The sequence below is a fragment of the Myotis daubentonii genome, chromosome 17 (genome assembly GCF_963259705.1).
Source record: "Myotis daubentonii chromosome 17, mMyoDau2.1, whole genome shotgun sequence".
Lineage (NCBI taxonomy): Eukaryota > Metazoa > Chordata > Mammalia > Chiroptera > Vespertilionidae > Myotis > Myotis daubentonii.
The window spans coordinates 24,834,538-24,847,024 of NC_081856.1; the positions used below are offsets into that span (position 1 = coordinate 24,834,538).

The 12,487-nt window shown below is 39.5% G+C and overlaps 1 protein-coding gene across 8 annotated transcripts in view; it reads right to left on the bottom strand.

Moving 5' to 3' along the window:
* The window catches only part of FAM110B (family with sequence similarity 110 member B), a 122,540-nt gene that overhangs the window by 67,181 nt on the left and 42,872 nt on the right, over positions 1 to 12,487 (bottom strand). For 4 of the 8 annotated variants that reach the window (XR_009449702.1, XM_059673135.1, XM_059673136.1 and 1 more), the window contains one exon: positions 4,308 to 4,476. The exons of 3 other annotated variants lie outside the window; for them this stretch is intronic. The gene's annotated coding sequence lies outside the window, so the exon portion shown is untranslated. Of the gene's footprint in view, positions 1 to 497; positions 700 to 4,307; positions 4,477 to 12,487 lie in introns of those variants that run through there. One more of the 8 variants, XR_009449703.1, reaches the window with a different exon arrangement.

Below are 12,487 nucleotides of genomic sequence, written 5' to 3' on the forward strand. Positions count from 1 at the left end.
TCTCAAATCATATCATGTTTTTTCAGAAACTGACAGGAATCTTCTAGGATGTGGGCCTGTTTACCTCATCAATAATCTCTGTACTATCGAAAGAACCCGGGATGAGACCTTCTCTCTACTGACCATAGGACCATTCCTATAAAACTTTAAATGACAATAAGTGGATGAATGTCCTCAATTTCAGCTTTGTCTCTCAAAGCGGAACGTCTTCAAATTTCAGTGAAGTAATTTTTCCTATAATTTAATGGTTCTGTTTCTCATCAGCACTAGTTCTTGAGTGCATCTCTACAGTGTTGTCCAACATCAAGGCATATACTCTCCCATGAGTAATGCATGCTGCTATTTTAAGCAAAAGCTTCATGGAAGAACTACAAGTATGCATGGCATGAACGTTCATCACTGTGTTTCAACGTTACAAACTTTGAAAGATTAGACTTTTATCTAAACAAATATGCAACTATAAGAACGTAATTTGTTATGAAATTCATCTTGGGCCTTTCTGACGCTTTCAATGTCTTGAAAATAGGTCGTACAGAAACTTCCAAGGTTATATCCTGAATGATAGTCCTTGGAAGGAATTATGTTGCTAGGACAATACTTCTCATCTTCTACCCCATTATATTTTATCCTAACCTAGCTACTTTCCAGCTGCAAACTTTGGGTACATTACTTAACTTCTCTTCGCTTGAATTTTCTCATCTGTAACATGAGGACGAAGAAATGATTTACTATATAAAGAAAGCATTTAGGGAGTGCCCAGCATTTTGCAGACATTATCTAAGTTCTTCCTGCTTGGCTGATGACAAAATTAAAATATCCTGGCCAAATGATACTCATGCAATTAGAAAAACGATCCCCTTTTCTGACCTTTTTCTGACCCAGAAAAAGAAATATATAGTATAAACACAACCATCATGCCCTGAGCACAACCCAGATGGGACATGTTATACTGGTAAGAGTTTGTTAATAACATCCAGAATTTCTGAGACTTAAACAAGCACAACTTTCTTGCTGGGGCAATTTGCAAAACGTTCTTGAAAATTTTACAGATGTGTATGCCTTTAACCCTGGCCATTTGCTTTGGGAAAATATCCTAAGGAACTAGTTGGGATCACGGACAAATATTAATTCCGAAATTAGAGGATATGCGCAAAAAATATAGAAGCAAGGGTATTTATCACAGCATACTTTCTAGAGCAAAAAACAGAAAATGAAAAACTTCTTCAACAATAGCCAACAATAGCCAACATGATGACATAAATGATGCTGTATACATAAAAATTAATGTTACGTTACGCAGTTCTTCAAAAGTGATATGTATTATGAAATAATATTTATTAAATGGAAATGTAGCTGACATATTAAGTGAAAGTCATAAAGCAATGCATGATGCCATTGCTGTTAAAATGATCTCTCTGTGTACACACACAGACATCTCTGTGTGTACATATGGAGAAAATATCTAGGGGCAAGGCCACAATGTGAATAGTTCTTGTCTCTGCACGGTTGACTTGTCTGAGTTGTTTAATTTTTCTCCTAACATTGAACATAAGTTGCTTATTAAAACTCTGTATTTTCCCCACCCATGGGAAAAACTACGGGTGGTAAGTTTTTCATGAGTAGCCCCTCTAAAGTCTCTGGCTTGGAGGTTCAGGCTGCCTGACATGCCCTTGTCATTGGATCTGTCCTACAGCCCGTCTACGTGGTACAGCTTAGCTTTGTTAACTTGCTAGTAAGTGCACCATCAGCTAACGGGACACTGATGTGCGCTAATTATCCTCAGCCATAAATCAAACCATTCGGGTGGGAACCAAAAGTTCAGCCTGGATTATCAGTCAATTTGCTGATTATTATTAAACATTAGAGCAAGCCTCTGTTGGCACTGGTGCAAGTCTGCACTGCTAAGTACGGCTTAGATATTCTTCCCCATAGTTATTTGGATAATTTTCTCCTTTTATCTAAAGGCATTCTTGTACACGTGGAAGATATGGCCAGGTTCGAATGTCTGGAAAGAAGCCAGGAAGTTTAAGTGATGGAGAAAATGGAAAATAATTTCTTTGGATATGAAGTTAGAAACATTAGCATGATTCAAAATTGACTGGAACCTTGGCAAGTTTCTGAAGCTTTATGGATTGTTACTACTATAGGGGGAATCGAGTTGAAAGAAAGTAAAGCCATCACCTTTCACTCTGTCTGCCTATATGAGCTCTATTTTTACTTTCACAGTTTAAAAAACCTGTAATGATAGCTTCGTATCACTAATAGATAATGGTTTGATGGTTTTGTCAGAAAGATATTTCCATTTATATGTGTAGATTTTAAAGGTAATTTTATTATATATCTAGGGATCAATTTTTACGTTCCACAATAGAAATTAATATGCAAATGAATTGTTAACAGAAATCTGCCTTGAAGCAAATTGAGCTCAAGTCCACCTATACAGTTGAGTGTAAAGCCAAGATTTTTTTTCTACTGAAAATAATCACATACACACACCTTTTCTCTTTTGACTGCTGTTTTTCATAAATGGTGACTACTGCTCTGTACTGGATTCCCTGTTCCTATTTTCATGTAGAGAGAGAGAGAGAGATCCTTTTCCCTGGTTTCTTTTACAACAAAGAAATATTTTTTCATTATGTAACCCCATTTAAGGCAGTGACGACAATTATGGGACCTTTTTTTGTTTAACAAGTGTTATCCTCCTGGAAATATTTACCACTCAGTGACTTTAACAGAAAAAAGATTGCGTCCTTCAAGAACGAGAAAGAAGCTATTTGAAGGGAAAGAATCCTTTGTAAATCTGAATAGTTTCTAAATAAAGAAGAAAATCTGTGTCACTTATTTAAGGTAGTTTCTTGGCTTAACAATTTATGCTTTATGGACACAATAAAGGAAAAAGCTATTCCTCCAAACGTGACTGGCCCAGTTTGTAAATCTGATGTTTGAAAGACATTTTTGCAGAGGTGGGTCTCTCTATGTAGGGCACCTTTTCTAAGCAGTAAGTATCAGAGTATCGGGGGGAATAAGCTCATGGCAAAGATAAAGTTCATTACATACTACTTTTGTTGTGGGTATGTTATTAGCCTTGAAAGTGGAAGTGATCTGAAGGACAGGAGTTCACCTTAAAGGAAACTTTCTTGGGTTTCTCTTTTACTTTATTTTCAAAGTCAGATTACAAAGGAATTTAAATTTCAAGTGTTCGATTACATTCCTCCTGAATGACTGCTCATATCTTTGCCAAGTCAATGCTCCCATTCAGGGAGAAGCTATTTTAATTCCACTGCAGGCAGGTCCTCTGATGAAGAGGAGAGCTGAAATTCCTCTTACATGGAATGGCACATGATGAATGCTTTTTATCATAGAGTCTGAGTCAGGCTTACACAAGCGGTTTGTGCACTAGATTATACTATAGAAGGCTTTTAAATTAATATTGCAGGAATGTTCTCTAATGGGAATAAATAGCATAAGGTACCTGACAGGTTAGTGGCAAAGGGCTACAGGAGTCCAGAGGGCAGCAAGAGAAACTGCCCACCTGATTTCTTGGTGGCATTTGCCCATTTTATAGACTAGAGAAGCTTTTACAGTTTCAATCATCTTCCAACCAAGGGTAAACACCATTTTCACATTTGTTTTTGTTCTTGTTTAAGAACAACAACACAATTTGGATAGGGGATATGAGTCAGTGTCAGGCTTTCAAAAGATGGTACCTGGTGTTCCCTTATCCTGAGGATGGGGTGGGGTGCTGGAGGAGAAGGAAGTATTAGTTAATTTTATTTTATCTACAATGGGCACAGCTCATTCACGCATAGGAGTGGATCCTGGCTTCTCTGGATGAAGTAAGTAGAAAATCATACAGGCCTTGCTCTCCCCTGGTAGTGACGGGTGGCCAAGTTGATGAGAATTAGCCCTCCAACTCCCTGAGATGCTCCAGGTGAGAGAGCCAGGGCCCGGCATAGATGGGCATAAGCCTCCTGCCTCAAAGGGACAGGCCAAGGGAGGAAGGACAGGGAAGGAAAATTTTTCTTGACGTGTAATTACTACTTTTCTAAAAAGTTCCTTATTTTCAGCAATGGATAGAATTTTTTCTATGTCTCTTTTTCTCTTTTTACAAAATAACTTAATTTCTGTCCTCCCCAAATATGCTTGTGTGTTGTGTTACCGTTTGGGAGAATGTATTTTGCAGGGGAAACAAAAACTCCACTGGCGGCCAAGAAAAAGCAATCCTAAAGCATTTCTATTAAACATTGGTTGGTCTCTGTTGTGTGAAATTAACCGGAATTTCAGTTAACTTATCCTTTTTGACTTACTAGTTTGGGGCTGCTCTTAGTTTGTGCTCAATCATGCCTTCATACATACTTCTTTTCAGCATTATTCCTGGACCTAAATTGCGGTGAAATGACATTTTTCTTTTCAGCATTATTCCTGGACCTAAATTGCAGTGAAATGACATAGTTCTTTTCAGCATTACTCCTGGACCTAAATTGGAGTGAAATGACATGAATTACACCAAACTTTTAAAATCTGAACATACTGAAGTCACCCAAATGCAAGACACATTTCACTTGCAAAATTCCATGTCAGAGATGTGTATTAGCGATGTTTCATGCTCCGTGGAAATGCGAGCCACTGTGGGGAACCTTGAGGGTGGCTCCTCTGTGTCCCCAGTGGGAAGAGAGTGTCCCCCACCCAGACAAGGATGGAGGCTCTTTCATGAAGACAATGAAATTCCAACACAGTGGTGTGAATAAGAATAAGCAGATCAGCGAAGCAGAAGAGAGAGTTCACAAATACATAACTAATTTTTGACAAAGGGACTCAGACAATTCAATGGAGAATGAAAAGTATTTTCAACAAATAATGATGGGACAATTGGATATCCATTTGAAAAAACAGTAAACCGTGACCACTATTTCACACCAAATATATCAACCTGAGGCAGGTCATAGACCTAAACAGTAAAACCTTAAACTATAAAGCTAGAAAAACACAAAGGAGAATTTTTGCAACCTTGCAGTAGGTATAAATTTCCTAGAATCAGAAAAAAGACTAACTGTAAAGGGAAAAAAAATGGCAAACTTTCCTCTAAAAATATTTAAAACTTCTGCTCAGCAAATGACACTTTAAGACCAAATGAAAGAAACTATATCCAATACATATATCTGGAAAAAGGTCTTTTATCCAGAAAAATAAAGAACTACAAATCAATATAAAAAAGATGAACAATCTATAAAAACGTGGACATTTCACAAAAGAAGATATACAAAAGACCTATAAGCATAGAAAGGGCACTTAATGCCATTAGTCATGAGGAAATACTAATTTAAACCACAAGACAACACTATTTCATAGTCACTCAAATCACTAAAAATAAAAAGACAACACCAAATGTTGGCAAGGCTGTAGAACAACTGGAATTCTCACACACCACTAATGGGAAAGTCTGAAGTCAGTCAAACATTTACCCATGACCCAGCAATTCCACCAAAGGTAAAGGAAAACATATGTCCCCCCAAAGGCTTGTTCAACCATGTTTATAGCGACTTTATTCCAACTGCCCACCTGGAAACAAGCCAAACATCCATTCACAGAAGAACAGATAAACAAACTGAGGTGTATGCACACATGGGCTACCTCTCAGCAATAGGAAGGAGCTACTGAGACTAAGGATGAATCTCAACGACATGATACTCAATGAAAGGGAAAAGCACGAAGCGTATTTACTACTGTACAGTCCACTGAGGTAAAGTTAAAAACAGACAAAACTGCTTTATGGTGGTAAAAATCAGAACAATGATTTCTTCTAACGTGTAAAAGGGGGAAGTGGCTAGAAAGTGGCAAAAGAGAATTTGCTGGAGTGAGGGAATGCTTTATATCCTTAAGACGTGGTTATGTGAGTGCACATATAGGGTGCCCCCAAAATGCATGCACTCTTTGAATAATTATAAAGGCAGTGTTTGTATTTCAACTGCGTTTTCAAACTACCAGTAGCATTTTAGGATGAATTTCCTTTGTTCAAAGCTTAATCTGGTTGAAAAGAAAGAAACACCAATTGAGTTATCAGCTGTTAAAGAGTGTATACATGTTTTTTGGGACACCCTGTATTTAGTAGAATTATTAAAGTGTATGCATAAGATCTGCAGATTTTACCTAAAAAAACCACCCCATATTATATAAAAAATAATATTATAAATATAGTCTTACTATAAGTTTTAAAATGATTTTATTACTAAGTTGATATCCTAATATAATTATTTTTATTTTAAATTCTTCTGAACCTTTCGAGCTCTTATATGTAGTATGTTATGTACATACAAAGAAAAGAATGATGATGTAATTCTACATGAATTTTCAGAAGTTATAGTTTACTTATTTGAAAATTGGATTGTGTGCCTTTTTTTCAGAATATTTTATCAGGAACTAAGGATATTTTTTCCATTTGTAAGTCCTTGGAAAGTTTATTTCAAACAGTTAACCATTGGTAACACCTACTTAAAGCACCTTTTCTTTAGTTATTTTTGTCTCTTTAGCTTTCACCTCACCTACTTTTCTTTTATTTGTCTCATGTTTATAATAAAGCAGTTTTCTGGAAGAAATAAATACATATTTTATTTAAACATACTACACAACTTGCCATTGTTTTCTGAGAGGCTTCTCTATCACTCTTAAAAACAAACAAACAAATACCATATGATTTCAATATTTGTAGAGTTTAAAGAACAATAAATGAACAAACAAAACAGAAACAGACCAAAGGAATGGTTGCCAGAGGGGAGGGGGCTTGGGGGCAGGGTGAGAAAGGTGAAGGGATTAAGAAGTACAAATTGGTTGTTACAGAATAGTCATGCAGATGTAAAGTACAGCATAGGGAATATAATGAATAATCTACAATAATAAAAGCATAATATGCTAATTAGACTGGACGTCCTTCTGGATGACCTTCCAGATGAAGCTGGGGCTGTGATGGAAGCCCGGTTCCCGGGTGCCAGGTGCTGGAAGAAAGCCAGTGCAGGCAGCCCAGGGAAGGAAGGCCTACTCCTGCATGAATTTTGTGCATCGGGCCTCTAGTATTGTAATACGTTCATACGGTGCCAGGTGGGTACGAGACTTATTGGGGGAATCACTTCATAAATTACATAAATGTCTAACCACTATGCTGAACACTCAAAACTAATGTAAAATACTATTGAAAGTCCATTTTAGTTGGAAAAAAATTTTTCAAAAAAATTTTAAAAACCCAAACATATTAAAAACCCAAACCAATTAAAAAACCCAGATGCTAATGAGCATATTGAATTAAAAAGGCATTATGATTGGTCTGGGGGTTGAATATCTGTTTTATTCCTTATTAGTTAATATGAATTTAGATTAAATTACTTAATTTCATTAAGACTCAGTTTCTTAAATGAAATACTTGTATCAACAGCTATTTCATAGCCTCAAAATGGGAAGCAGGTAGGAGCTGCCCCCCTGCAGCTAATCAGGGGGGTGTACTGACTGTACACAGCGACATACAGATGGTTCTAGAACATATCAGCGATAAAATTCCTATCCCCATGTGGCAAACTGTTCCCATTGACACGACCTAGGACAGCGGTTCTCAACCTGTGGGTCGCGACCCCTTTGGGGGTCGAACGACCCTTTCACAGGGGTCGCCTAAATACATCCTGCATATCAGATATTTACATTACCATTCATAACAGTAGCAAAATTACAGTTATGAAGTAGCAACGAAAATAATTTTATGGTTGGGAGTCACCACAACATGAGGAACTGTATTAAAGGGTCGCGGCATTAGGAAGGTTGAGAACCACTGCCCTAGGACAACTCAAAACAAAACAGTCTGAGAATGAGGTCAGTCTTTCGCTCAGCTATGGCCTAGAACCACTAACCTTTTTAAAAAAATATATATTTTATTGATTTTTTACAGAGAGGAAGGGAGAGGGATAGAAAGTTAGACACATCGATGAGAGAGAAACATCAATCAGCTGCCTCCTGCACACCCCCCACTAGGGATGTGCCCACAACCAAGGTACATGCCCTTGATCAGAATCGAAACCGGGACCCTTAAGTCCACAGGCTCTATCCACTGAGCCAAACCGGTTAGGGCTAGAACCGCTAACCTTTACCGAATACTTTCCATGTGCCTGGTCCCACACTAAAACACATTCATCATTTAATCCTCGCAGCTTCCCATGATGCAGATACTATTATCACCACTTTACAGAGGAGGAAATGGACCGAGAGGTCATACCCTCCTGGAGGCACCAGCCAGTGAGTGGAGGAATCAGGGGCCCACCTGCAGTCAACCCCAACAAGCCTTGGAACCATGGAGCCACACTATTGTTACTGAACTTCAGAGTCGTCCCTGGGCATTTAACGGGTGATTGAGGAGGGAGTGGGAGGGTCAGAGTGTTTTGGAGAATTTCAGTCCTCAAGCTCGGTTCATGCAGTAGAAAAAATAAGAACAATTAAAAGGGCAGGGCCTCCAGCTTTATTGCTTAGGAAAGGAAACTACAGTCTAATTTCCCAGTCTATAGGAAATTCGGAAGAGCAGACTTGTTGAAACTGTGTATTTAGCTGCCTAAGTGTGTGTTTGTGTGTGTGTGTGTGTGTGCATGTGTCTCCAGCTCCTCTTAGGAACTCTACACTCAAGCCCAGGATTTCCTCAGCCTCGCCAGCATCCTGCACTCTGGGGCCCCACACCTGGCTGCCCAGGGCTATGGACCTTTGAGCTGCCCAGTGCTCTCCCCAAGGAGAGCAGCAACCAACCACAGGGGCAGCAGAGCCCTCCAGGCAGCCCAAGACCAGTCTTTGAACCATGAAGCTGGTGTGTGTTCATGGCAATGAACTCAGTCCTCAGCCATGGTGTGCCTGAGGCTATAAATCAAGCAGTAATTAGATTTTGCAGCATTTACACAACCCCTCTGCTACCCTCGTTTAACAGCTCTGGACAGGAAAGAAGGGCAGACCACTCCCACTGAAAAGGTGGGCTTCTTCACGTTGAGCCCGGTGTTCTGCCTGAACCCCCAAAGCACAAGATAGCCAAGGAGAGAAGGTTCTCTCAGGGTCAAGGTGGCATGGCCACACCCTGCAATTACCCCGGGAATGGGGAGGAGAGATCGCTGGGGATTTATCCTTGTCACATTGGGACACAGGTCACAAGCAAAGGCCTATGGAGATGAAAGAGCAGTTCAAATAAACTATGCCACGGTATGGAAATTTAACTAACCTATCAGAAAAGCATCGAAATATCACAAACGCATGCACACACAGGAGTCTACGCAAACTAAGTTCTCATTTGATGTTAGTCAAAGTAAATTCAGCCTTCACTTTAGGCTGTAAACATGTCATCTTGGGGGATTTATTAGGGAGACCTCGGGAGACATATGAATTATGCCTCCATGAAAATTTTAGTTTTAAATGTTAGCAAGTTCTATGAAAATGCAACCTAATACTTAGGTTTACATAGAAATTTCAGTCCTCCCATTTAGAGTGACGTGAGGCTTTTAATTTTACATATTTTACATTCCTATACGTTATACTTCTTAAATTAAATAGATTGTGATAACCGGTAGAAATTGAAATGGCACTAAAAAGCTAAACAACATTTAAATTTTATTTATTAAAATAACCATTGCCTATTTTCTTGATGGATGTGCCCTGACCACTTTCAAAATCTAGAGATATGAATTATTTCAATATTATTTTACGACTGAAAATTTTTAGTTTAACGAAAGTTATATATTTGCGACCAGAGGTTGACAGACTTTTTTTGTAAAGGGCCAGAGTAGATATTTTAAGCTTTGCAGGCCAGAATCCCAACTCTGCCACTGCAGTATGAAACAAACACATAAACAAATGAGCATGGCCATGTTCCAATAAAACTTTATTTACAAAAACCGATAGTGGGCTGGTTTTGGCCCATGGGCCACGGTTTTCCAACTTCTGATGCAGACTAGACTAAAACAGTGTAGAATCTTATCTTTAATATATACTGGAAACTGATACTTCAGAGCAAAAAAACAAACCTATAAAAAGCAATCCTTATATCCAATGTTAGATGTAGCAAATGTTTCTTAAGTTTCCTGAAGTTGCTAATTTTTATCATGAAACAAGATTTGAAGGTGTTTATCCTTCCTTGCACACAGCAGGTTAACAGGTGTTCATGCTGATCACAGCTGGAAACAGACAGAGCATGTCCCATGCGTGACTCCAGAAGGCTAAGGAGAGTGTCCTACTTACACGGGAAGGCTTCATTCGACCAGGATTGGATCTCAACAGGCCCAAGGCACCTCAAAAGAAAAAGCCACTTCTGTCACTTAAGAGCACAATTGCTTCACTCAACTTCAAAAGGGCACTCAAAATGCCAGGCTTTGAAAACACACAAGACACTGAAGGCGTAGAGAAAAGCCGGTGTAGCCTGCTCAAATGACACAAAAGAATTTGTGTCCACAAGTTTAAGGAAAATGAATTAAAGTGTAATCTTCAGATCAGGAACGGTAACTACTTAAAATGCCAAAAAGAAATACAACCCCAAATGAAAGGAACAAAAGGACAAACAGGTGCTGTGGTGAGGTGAGAGAAGAATGACTGTATTCAAATGAGGCTGCTGATCCAAGATCCTCAGCAGAGCAGCCGGCCCTGTGTCTGAGCAAATGCTCCTGGCAGGTCGGGGGCAGGTAGGGTGCATGGTTATGCTGGACTTCTAACACTGTCCGTCAGGGTGCATATGGGAAAGTGTTGTTGCTCTTTGACCCCGCTGCTCACTGGCCCAGGTGAGAAAGCAGCAGGACTGCCTTGGGCTAGCATCTTCATTACAGAGGGCAAACCACTCAAACCCCAAACTCCCACAGCTGGTCACTCAAGCCCTTTCTGGATAGAGAGGGGCTGCAAAGTCTCAGTTCCCAAAGATGCTATATCACCATCCATGTGATTCTTTTTAAAAGAGTACTATTGCCCTAGCCGGTTTGGCTCGGTGGATAGAGTGTCGACCCTAGAGTGAAGGGTCCCAGGTTCGATCCCAGTCAGGGGCACATGCCTGGGTTGTGGGCTCGATCCCCAGTGGGGGGCGTGCAGGAGGCAACCAATCAATGATTCTCTCTCATCATTGATGTTTCTATCTCTCTCTCCCTCTTCCCTCCTCTCTGAAATCAATAAAAATATATTTAAAAAATAAAATAAATAAAATAAAAAGGGTAATACTTGGAGAACATAGCTATTCGATATTAAAGAAACCATGTCATCATATGGTATAGAAAAATGGAGAACCCCTCCCAGAAAAAAAAAAGAAAAAAAAAGACTGACAAAGGGCTATGAAATAATTATCAATTTTTAAGACATATGGATAAATATGTAACTAGCCTGAGAAAGTTTACAAACTAAAGCGAGTACTTATATAAAAACAGGTATCTGCAGCAGCAGTCTTTTGCTTTTGAGGGACATGATTCCCTCCACTCTCACAAGCCTCTAGTTATAAAATATATACTGGTCCCAGGGCTTGGGGTAAATGTAGATTTCAAAAGGGTCCACACGGGACTTTCACCAACTCACAACTGATCTGTTCTTTGTAGTTCTGTCTACCGAATCCTGAGGGCACCTTCCTCTCCTTGGGTATCCATCTAGTTGTGTTTAGCTGAAGGAACACAGTAAACTGAACCCAGCTAGCAATGGGCCTGCTGTAAAACCCATTTTGGAAAAGCCACCTTGATGGTTTACAGATTCTGCAGTAATGAAGGTGAGGATAAGGGGGCAGTATATACAGACTTTAAATACTTTTCTTGCTCTACATCTATTTGCCCTCAGGATGAAGACATACGGCCTTCTGGGTATGTCTTTTTAAGTGAGCTGAAGTTTTGGAGAGGAAAAGAAAAACATTTTTTTAAAATATATTTTTTATTTATCTTCAAGAGGAAGGGAGAGGGAGAGAGATAGAAACATCAATGATGAGAGAGAATCATTGATCAGCTGCCTCCTGCATGCCACCCACTGGGGATCAAGCCAGAAACTCAGACATGTGCCCTGACCGGAAATCGAACTGTGACTCAACCACTGTACCACATTGGCCAGGAAGAAAATCATTTTAAGTCAGGCCTAATCAAAAGCATATAATAAAACATAAATGTCATTGAAATGAAATAACTGAAAATATTTTAATGGAGCACCAAAGTTTGAGTCTTAAACCCTTTTCTTGCCTATCTGCGGTGACCCTTTTAGGGACCTCATGGTCCTGGATCCCATAATGTGCTACTGACTTCCACGTGTATGTCTCCCATCCACCTTCTCCCCTGACCTCTAGACTTGCATGTCATCAGCAGCTCAAACTTAAGGATCCCAAACTGAGCTGCTGAATCCCCTCCCAAACTTGTCCCCACCACACCCTTCTCTGCCGGCTAATGGCAGTGTCTTCCTTCCAGGTGCTCCGGCCAGAAACCCTGGCATCATTCTTTGTTTCACTTTCTATCACACCATACACCCTAGCGGTCATTAA